Genomic DNA, 11,268 nt, shown 5'->3' with positions numbered 1-11,268 from the left:
TATATATATACCTGTTTTGTAGTGGGGCCTTGGCACTACTTCAATTGAATGACGATCTTAACTAAGCTTTTAGCATTTTTTTTGCCAGTTAAAGTGGCGGTCCATATTATGCTTCTTGTTTTTGAGTACTAGTAATCTCCAAAACAGCACACCAGATTCTAACGTTTTTCTCTTGTAAGCATCTAAGTATTTTTGTCTCGAGGCCTTGCGGCAAATATATAGCATAGCAAAATTTTGCGCATGTGTATTGGTCTATTAATTGTCACAATTTTAGCTTTTAAATAGTTTGAATTTGAAACAGTGGTAGTTTTAAGACTTTACTTCATGTTCCAATTAATTTACTATTTTAGTTATCAAGCGATCGACAGAGTGTAGGGGTGTCAATGGTTCAATTCGGTCGGTTATCCTATAAAAGTTGTACTATATCAATTTTTCGGTTATTCTATTATGTATAATCAAAATTAAACTTTTCGAAACCATCCCAATCATATCGATTTCTCTTCAGTATCCCTACAGTTCGGTTAATTTTCGGTTTAAATGTCATGTAAAAGTCAATAGTAGAAGTAGCATGCAATAACATACGTACTTTTATAGGATTTACCAAAACTTTCTAGACATTTTTACTGTTTAAAGGGTGATGAATTAACAAAACTGAAAGATGGTCAGAGTATAGATCCATCAACTATGTTACAACAATATAAAAGAAATTAAACAAATACAAAAAAATATAAATTACACTAAATGGAAAGATATTAACCAAGCCGAGACTCAAGAATACATGCTATAGAAGATTAAATATTCAAAAAGATAAATCTAAATCATATAAAAGGAAACATATTCAATACATTGTAGTTTGCTACTCATAATCGCTAGAATAGCTTGTGTCTTACTAGTGAATATATTAGAAATGATTTAGTTTCAATAGGAGTAGCTAATATGTTTGAGAATTAGGATTTCGAGTTTAATTAATATTTGTTGACTTGTATCTGTTTTCATAATTCCAATGCCCAAGGAAAATTTAACGCTTTGTTATTTTTAAGCTTAATATATAAATATATTCTTCACATGTAAATTTATTCGGTATGGTCCGGTATTTTTCGGTTTATTTTATAAAATAAAAAGTCTACCCTAATTATCGGTACGATTCTAGATTTATATAAAATCCTACATTTCTATTAAAAGAAACATAAATATCGGTTCAATACAGTATGATTCAATTAGTTTAATCGATTTGTAAATATCCATTGATACCCCTAGTGCAGTGTGTATAAATAGATTTTTGAGTAAAATATTATTTATACATACAAAATAAAATAAAAATTGTGAGGGTATTGGTTTCTATGCGGCACTCCTTGGCGTGCTTCGAATGAATGGTAAAATGAGACTAATTTGTACCTAGCTTTATTTGATAATAATTTGAAGCTTAGCTTTGTATTAAAATAATCGAAAAAGGCACAGGACCACCTAGAAGTATCCAACTCGGAACTAGAAAAATTAATCGTAAAATAGGGAGTCCTCAAAGCAAAGGCAATACTCATTCAATAAGAGGAACTGATGGAAATATCCAAAGGCCGGGGGGCGAAATGCTTATCACACTTTGTCCAAAAAACATGATGATGTGCGGAGTAAGCTTAAGGTTTCTCTTAGAACAAGGCTCAAGAGACTCAACATTAAAGCTAAGACCCACCATGGACACAACTGCAACAAGAGAGCAATCATCTGAAGGAGACTCTGGAGAGCCCTTCCCCAAAAGGGAAAGGAAAATGCCTGAAAAGGAAGTCACCACCATAGTCTAGGTGTTAATGAATTTTATAATCTGGAATACTAGAGGAGCTAATAGTGGGAAATTTATTGTTACATCCCGTAATTTTGTACGTTGGATTTGTTGTAAGATAATTGACATAGGTTCAAGGATAAGACTATTTTTGAGGTTATAATTATTTATGCTATTTATAACAGGTGATAAGTAAGCGTCGTGAAGGTTAGAGGGTAAACCAATCAAAGAAAATGAGTTTGGTTGAAGCTTGTCATTTTGAGATAAAATACGGTCCAAGCTCTAATACCCCATATTTATGGACTAGTGTCGTACAAAGTACCACATGACCATGATAGTAAGGTATATAAAGTATGTTAAAAGTGAGTAGTATTGTAAGAAATTTGAGATAACTCTTAATTATGTGGATAATTGAGTAATTATTGATTTTTAGTGAAAGATTAACTAATTAATTAGCATCTTTGGATAAGCCTAATAGACCTCAAACGTGGCAGGAAAAGGCTTGGGAAATAGTGACTCTTTGGTTTGAATGCTTGGTGGCATAATTAGAGGAAAATTGTGGCTAAGTAGTCACCTAAGGGGGGCCCACACCCGCTAAGGTAAAAGACTTCTTAAATTCAAAAAGAGATATCATATGGATTGGAATGGCAACGTGATTTGCATAACAAAACTAATACAAGATTATGTAATAGCAGCGTGAAATGTAATTCTAAGAGAACACGATACAATCTTTCTCAAGAATATCATACGGATTTTTCCCTACTTTGATCTGACGTTAAGTACTTTTCGCAAAATACGTGTGTTACAGGGATTGTCAAGAGAATCGGCTCAGGTATGTTAAGGCTATCCCTTCGTTCTTTTGGCATGATCCAAGTAACGATACGTAAATGTAATATTATTTCATAAATAGTTCTACTGTTAGTAACTAAGAAGGTCTACGTTATTAATTACTGTAAAATGATATTCACGCATGTCTAAGCATGTATATTCCCTATTGAGGTATTTGATAAAGATGTTAATATTCATAATGGTATTATATGCATAATCATTTACCACCGAGCTACGACCGGTGGGGCAGTCATGCATTTACCACCGAGCTACGGCCGGTCGGGCAGTTACCACTGATCAGTTAAGCATTCATGCATCATACTATATGGACAATAGAAAATAGTCTCAAAGAAAAGCATTATATATATAAGTATGATAAATATGCATATACGGTGGCACTTCAGTAATTCATGTTGATTCTTATATGTCTTTAATTAATGTTGACTATTGTTATGTTTCAGTTCCGCCTTACATACTTGGTACATTATTTGTACTGACGTCCTTTGGTTGGGGATGCTGCATTCATGCCTGCAGGTATAGATAATCAGTTTGATGAGCCCTCATAGTAGACGAGGTTAGCATTCAGCGAAGGATCGGTAAGACTCCACCTCATTCGGAGTGCAGCCGAGTCTCTGAGTCATCGTGTCACAGTTTTGCTACAGACTTATGGGTCGGCCGGTACCTGATCGGCTCCAACCCTGCACCACTATATAATGGCGAGGAGTGGTCGATGCAGCTTTTACCCGAAAGGTCGGGATCGATATCCACAGGGAGTTAATATTGATTGGGAGTTGCATTTCTATCTAATCTAGCTATACGTGTTGCTTTTAATTGCACTTCTAACCATGCTTGGATTTGTTTGTATTCTACGTTTAATGCTATTGACTGCTGAAAATAATCTAAGTACAATATTTTTGTAGGAGTTTTCTCAATTGATTAAAAAGCACTAGGGAAGTGACTTACACCTAGGCGAGTATCTAATGGGGTCTAGAATTTAGGACAAGCTTGTTATATTTGGGGTCGTGATATAACCTTTACATATAATTACTCGCTCTATACCTCTCGGTAGTTTTAGTGACTTTGCCCTAATTGGTTTTCTCAAGCCTAATTGGGTGTTCAAACAATGCAAATAAAATTGGCTCAAGTCGGGTATTACTATCTTTAGGTTTAACCCTTTAATTTGGGCTATCAATCTCTTGAATTCACCCAAATTTCCTGTTAGCCTATTTTTCCTAGACTTGGGCTTTCTTTCTCAAGAAGAGCCTAAGTCAAAAAGGCATGAATCAGTGTTTGCAACCACCAAATCAACAGTTAAAGCATGTAACAAGCTAAATATCACTAACCCATAAACAAATAAGCCCTAAAATTGAAGACCCATTAAATACCCACACTAGGGTTGGGTCACAACCCTAGCTAATAGGTTTAGCTACTCATAATCAAGGTAGAAATCAAACATGGAGATGAAATATAAGCCATAAAAGTTGATTACAAGAACAAAATCTAAGAATATAAGCTAAAGCTTCTCTTAAATTACTCTAAATGGTAAAGTACGGCTGTTCACGAGCTCACTAATACCAAAGATAACCTAAAAATGTGAAAAAGATCTATTTATACACAGCTGAAATTACTGGACAAAAATACCCCTACGGAGGTTCCGCTATCAGCGAAATACTAGGCGCCTCAGCGCATGAACTTTCGCGGCCGCGCAAAAACAAGCGCGGACCGCGTTTTTTCAATTTTGGACTTGGACTTGGATAGGTTTCGCGGACAGCGTAAAGTCTACCACGTCCGCGTTGGCTTCTATCGCGGCCGTGTAAAATGTTCGAGGACCGCGTTCCTCAGTTAGGTTCCACTAGCCAAGTCTCTGAACCTCTTTCACGCCCTCAGCGGAATTTGCACCGCGTTCGCACCTAGTAACTTTGAGGTCGCGTAATTTAGACGCGGGCCGCGTTCTTCATTTGAGCTCATATTGCAAGGTCTCCGATTCTCTATCTCCGCTCTCAGCGCAATTTCACTCGCGGCCGAGCCACTGGTTTCGCGCCCGCGCTTTTGTAACGCGGTCAGCGGCAGTGTAGCACTTGGCTGCAGCTTCTCTGAACATCACTTTCGCTACAACATATTTTTAATCGCCTCAACGGAGGGTCTTACGCGACCGCGTAATAATAGCGCTGACAGCGCTCCAGTTTCATTCTTTGGGCTTGTGCAAGTTCAACTCCTTCATGAGTTCATTTTGGCTTCTTTGCCTCATTTTGACCAAAACCTGCAAGTAAGCACCTTAAGTTAATTTTCGGGAATACTTTTACATATTTTTGATCCAAAACCTAAGCAAAACAGAGCATAAGATAGGCTAAAATCCATAGTTATCAGTACCTTGTCCCATTTTATGTCAAAATAATCTTAGAGGCTTTATAGACTGAGGTTCATTTTGTACAGTATGTCAAAGGCCTTGACGGCGCATATGTATTCATGTTATAAGAACGATGGTTCATTGATACAGCGTTTGCCCACTTATAGTTATACATTACGAGTTGTGACCATGTTGGCCCATGATAGTTACAAAAAAGAAATTTATAGAGTGGTTCACTTTGGCCAGTACGACACCAGGTGCCAGCCATGCCTCCCCAAGTTTGGGGCATGACATTTATGAGGCACTATGCTGAGATGGTGAATGTGCATAAGCCATTTATGCTTGTTCTACTAGAGACTAGGATGACTTGGCACAAGCACCCAATCCAAGAGCTTAGCTTCTCAGGCCAAATCCAGAACCCTGATGTGGGGCTCTTATGGAGCATTGTCATTATGTAGAAGGATGACATCCTGATGATTAATGAGGTTTTCACCACACCGCACGGCATCAATGTCATGGTCAAGGTAACCCCATACTCCACAGCTTGGGACCTTACTGCTATCTATGCTAATAACACCCACGACACTGGAAGAATGCTCTGGGAATAACTTAGGTTAATCCCAGAGAACTACAAAGGTATTTTCATAGTAGGAGGGGATACCAATGAAATCCGTAAAGCTAGAGATAAGCAAGGGGGTAACTGCATCTCTGCCCCTAGAGCTAACCTCTTTTGGATGTGCATTAATCACTGCAAAATCAATCGACCTAAGGTTCAAAGGGAGTAAATATATTTGGACTAACATAAGATATAGGAATAGGAGCCATCTTATACTTGAAAGATTGGATAGCTATATTCCTAATGAGGATTGGATCCAGGAATACCCAACTAGTAATGTTTCTCACCTAGCTAGAACCCACTATGACCACTGTCCTATGATGATCAGGTTGTGGCATAACTCTACACCAAATCTAGCTAAGCTCTTTAAGTTTGAACCAATCTGGTATAACCACCCTTTCTTTTATTCTATAATGCAACAGGCTTTTGAAGGGAATGTCAGCCTTGAAGTTGCATCAGCTCACTTTCAATCCCAAGTGTCCACTTGGAATAAGGAATTCTTTGGAAATATTTTCCACAAGAAGAAACACATAATTACTAGGTGAAGAGGCATTTACAAATGCAGGGCTTACCCTTATATCTCCTTCCCGCAACACTTGGAAAGTAAGTTGCTGGAAGACTAATCTTCCATTATTAGAAGTGAGGAGAAATTCTGAAAAACCAAATCTGGAATCAACTGGCTAATAGAGGGGGGTGTTAATACTAACTTTTTTCACACTTCTACCCTAAATAGAAGAAGGAGAAACATGATCCTTTCACTCCAGGATGAGGTAGGAAACTGGATACATGATCAAAAAGGTGTCCAGGATACTATCTTTGACTTTTACTACAAGATCTGCTCTACAGAGCACTCTTCATCACTTCTGGGTTGCATAACACCCCATACACAGCTCATAAACTATCCTTGGCTAACCAAATCAACTTGAATGCACCCCTTAGACATAGTAAAGTTAAGAATGATATGTTCTCCTTTAAATCTCTTAAGGCTCTTGGGCCTGATGGACTGCACCCCATGTTCTATCAAAAAAACTGGAATGTCCTATGGAACAAAGTCATCAACTGCTGCAAGGGGTTTTCCAAAAATCATGAGATGAACCCTTCTTTGAACACCACTTACCTTTACCTGATCCCTAAGTATGCAAATGCCACCATCCTCAAGAATTTTAGGCTCATAGGGTTGTGCAACACAATATGCAAATTGATCACTAAAATCATTATAAATGGGATTAAGCCCATCCTACCTTCCATATTGGCCCAAGTCAAGCATGTTTCCTTTCCAATAGAAGGGCCAGCGACAACGCCATTATAGTCCAAAAATACATTAGCCAATTTAAGAAAACGAAAGGGAAAATGCCAACATGATTCTGAAAATTGACCAACAGAAGGCCTTTGATAGACTGAAATGGTCTTTCATTAGGAAAACACTAATAAACTTTGGGTTCCTACCAACATGAATAAGCTTATACTTTCCTGTATATATTCCATGTATATCTTTGTCCTTGTGAATGGAGGTCATATTGATTGCTTTACCCCCACTAGAGGAATTAGGCAGGGTGGACCAATATCACTTTACATCTTTATCATGTGCATGGAGAGGCTCCCCAGGAGCATTGAGGTTGAAGTCCACTCCAATAACTGGTTCCTTATCAAAATCAGTAGTTCTAGCCCCAAGATCTCTTATATTTTCTTTGCTGATGACCTAACGATGTTTGTAAGAGCTAACACAAAGAACTGCACCATCGTTATGGATGCCCTGAATGAGTTTAGTTGTAAATCTAGTCATAAAGTTAACTCATTCAAGTCCAAACTCATATTTTCATCCAACTTCCACTAGGATAAAGTGGAGTCTCTGTCCAACTGTCTGGCAATTAAGGCCAACAAATCCTTTGGAAAGTACTTAGGCTTCCCTATTTTCCGAAACATATCAACCAGTAAAGACTTCCAATTCATCTTAGATAACATGCAGACTAAGCTGACTGGATGAAAAACTCAATTCCTCAACATGGCCGGGAGAACTACACTGTCCAAGGCCTCTTTGGGTAGCATCCCCGGCCATGTCATGCAGTACATTAAGCTTCCAGCTTAGGTGTGCAATCAAACTGATAATGCATCTTGTGGGGTGAACGATTGTTACAAGGACTAAGGAGGAGGGAGGCCTAAATGTGCAAAAATATGATTTTAAGAACTCAACTATTCACTCCGGCTTATCCTGGAGGATACAAGCTGAAGGTCTCCTCAACAACCTTTCTCTTACATTGCTTGACAAGGCAGTGAGCTCTAGTAATAACATTATCATCCATGATAACTCTAGCAGAGTGGACAAGCTGGTTTGGAATTTAACAAGTAATGACCTTTTCTCTACCAAGTTAGCATACTCCCTCATAGAGGGCCACCTGAAACATATTGATAATCCCCTTATGGAGCACTTCATGTGTATTTGGAACCTTAAGACCCCTAATATGATTAAGTTTTTTCTGTGGCTTATGATGCATGGTAGACTACCTCCCAGCCAATATTTATACTCACTAGGCATCACCACTAACCCTATTTTCTTCTTCTGTAGCAAGGAAAAAAGAAACAATACCCCATATTTTATTTTAATATGATAATGTTAAACTCTTCTAGGAGGCCATCTCATTATAGAGTACCAGCAATATGTGTATACATGCTGCTACCAATGCACCCTAATATTGGGAGGCTCTTTACCATAAGGTTAGGAACCATAACACTACTACAAAAAAGGTCTTTGGCGGCAATAAAAAACAGCATTGGCGGCAATAACAATAGCCGCTATATCATTTACCGGCAATTGATCTTTAGCCGGTGATGCTGGGGTCGGTAAAGCCTTTAGCGGCATTTCTGCCAAAAGCTGGTAAAAGGTATGACTTATTGCCGCTAAAACTCATCTGCTTTAACGGCAATTATTTGCGGCAATTATTATGGCTGCTAAACCCATTCTAAAAACGACTAATAATGCACCTTTAACGTCCATTTTTATAGCCGCTAAATTCAAAATATTTGTCGCTAAAAGTCCATACATTTAGCGGCAATTGTTTTGTGGCAATTAAAGTGGCAACAATATCTCTTCTAAAAACGTATTAGTATGCCCCTTTAGCGTCCATTTTAATGGATAGTAAAGTCAATTAAATTGCCGCTAAAAATCATCTTTAATAGGAATATAATGGTTACAATATCCCTGTATAAACGTCTTAATCCTGTTAAATTGGTACTAAAATTCACAAGCTATAACGATAAGTTTAGCCACCATTAATAATATGTACTACATTCGACCAAAAATTAATGCAAATAACAAAACATATTGATATTAATTCATAAAACTATAGTATATCTCGTTAAATCTTAACAAACAAAAGGAAGTACTAATCCAAAATATTAATATCACAAAACCTTAAAAAATAACTCAGATTGTTTGAAGTAAATAGCTAATGTCATTATATAACTAATCTTAACGAATAACAATCTTCAAATAATCTCTGAAACTCTTCGTCATATTAAAATCTTCCACCCGCTAAATTGTATGACCTGAAATTATAAAATAACTATGTCAATAGGAAGTAAATGTTGCCAAACAACAAAGTTGATAATAGTTTGCGAGGTTATGAAACTAAAAGTCCATAACCAGAAAGGGACACAAGCAAAATTGCAAGAATCTGCTTCATTAATGTCCCAAAAGTATGTATAGTCTCATCTATGAAGTATTTTAGTAAAGTCAAATACCTAGAATAGAAGATTCAAAGGTCAGTAGTTGAAGGGATAGCAGAATAACACAAGCAATAGAGTCATGAACTGTGCAACATGTGAAGCAAATCCTCCTATAGAGCCTTCCTCGACTGTAACTAGAAAGGAATGGTTTTTGCATAAGTGTCTAAGTAGCTTTATGTCAAGGGGCTTGCAGAACCTTGCATCAGCGACAGTCACTTCAACACCAAGCTTTGAAAGAAGAGATTGAGCTCTAAGACAATTTTGTACCATGGAACCATAGCCAAGTAAAGCAATATCTTTACCCTCTGTAAGTATTCTCCCTTTGCCAACCTGCTCCTCGATCACCAAATAACAAGTGTATAAATGCAATATTCAAGCAAGGTGGACTAAATCTCTAATTAATTAAATTCAAATACGAAGGGCTATTTTGATTGTTTTATGTAGACTGATCATGTTATCCAAACAAGTGATTGTCGGATAAACTACTTAAATATGTCACATAACTTAAAGTAAAAGTATATGGTTAACAATGCATACCAAACCTGCTCTAAACTATTTTGTTATGAACGAGTCAGAACTTTTCTAGATGTCTTTGACGAAATATTACCTCAATGGGAATTCCACTACCAGAGGAATGGTCCGTCACTGAAAGGGTGCCGCGAGGGTAGTGGAAGCAAACTGGCTGGTCATCAATAAGGGCAGCAGTTGCAACCATATGAGAAAGCTCAACTTAATCAGAAGGAGCCATCACAATCATGTTTGGCAAACAGAACATAAATGCTATATCAAACTCCCCACATTGTGTAGGACCATCAGATCCTACTAATCCATCACTTGTAATAATAAAACGCACAGGAGCCTCCTGCCGATCTACATCATGGATGACCTAAGGATGCCAGTAAAACATGAAGAAAACTTTAGAAAATTATAGTTATTCTTAACACTCTGGTGCTCAAATTGAGAACATTTCTTCGGTACAACATATAAAAGATCGTCAATTAATTGTGCCTGGACAAAATTGAAGTTGGAAGCTTCAAAATGTAGACAAGTAGAGAACAGAATTAATTTTACCAGATACCAGCTGACAGATTCATCGCAGAAAGTGGAAATCTTAATTTAATTACATGCTATTCACTGTATATTGAAAAACAAGCTCAATATTACCAAATATCAGTAGACCAATTTATTGCAAACATTGGAAATCTAAACTTATTGAAATCCAAATACCTAGAATAGAAGATTCAAAGGTCATCAGATTGTAAAAAGTTATATGGTTAAATCAGTTAAATAACGGTATAATGACAAGGAAAGGTTTAAATGGTAACTGATGGAGATGTTCCAACACTTCATTTTTATACTCCTCACGTCGAACAAATTATTAAGGATGCTCAAAATGCAATGATGTTGAATAATAATATGGTGAAACAACCTATGGTTCATGTTCAAAAGAATGTGATCAGAAAACTTACTGGAATAGGAATCGGACGTTCATTGTGCAGCACTTTCACAAAGTACTTGCTTGAGTTATTTGACACGCAGCTGTAAAGGACCAGCATGTTATTTCCAGCAAAAGGTGTCACTATACTTCCCCACCAGTTTCTTTTTGCAGGAGGCTTATGAGGGAATTGCAACGTCTCCTCTCTTTGTATTAGTTCAAATTCTGCAACATTCAGTGTATAAAATTGATTAAGAAACTGGAGGCAGTAGAAGCCTAAAACAATCCTATTGATAAACACTCACCAGATTCTTCAAGAAAGAGCCCAAGCAAGCATGAAAATGGAAGTAGAGTTTCTGCATGAGCAAAACGTAGTCTTGCCTTTTCATAGTTCCTGGAAGCATATCCTTATAAAGGAGGAGAATACACATAAAACGAAGAACACCAGATATCAAATTTCCATCATTTAAAGGATTAGCTTCCATAGAAGATATGTACAGGCAAAAAGATTTCTAGAGAGATGAATGCGAGCAATAAAGGAAGGT

At 37.2% G+C, this 11,268-nt stretch overlaps 1 pseudogene; it reads right to left on the bottom strand.

Moving 5' to 3' along the window:
* On the bottom strand, window positions 9,325–10,844 carry LOC109220719 (annotated as a pseudogene).

The sequence above is a fragment of the Nicotiana attenuata genome, chromosome 2 (genome assembly GCF_001879085.1).
Source record: "Nicotiana attenuata strain UT chromosome 2, NIATTr2, whole genome shotgun sequence".
In the NCBI taxonomy this organism is placed as follows: Eukaryota; Viridiplantae; Streptophyta; class Magnoliopsida; order Solanales; family Solanaceae; genus Nicotiana; species Nicotiana attenuata.
The sequence above is the reverse complement of the archived record's forward strand: the minus strand, read 5'-3'. Positions and strand labels throughout refer to the sequence as shown.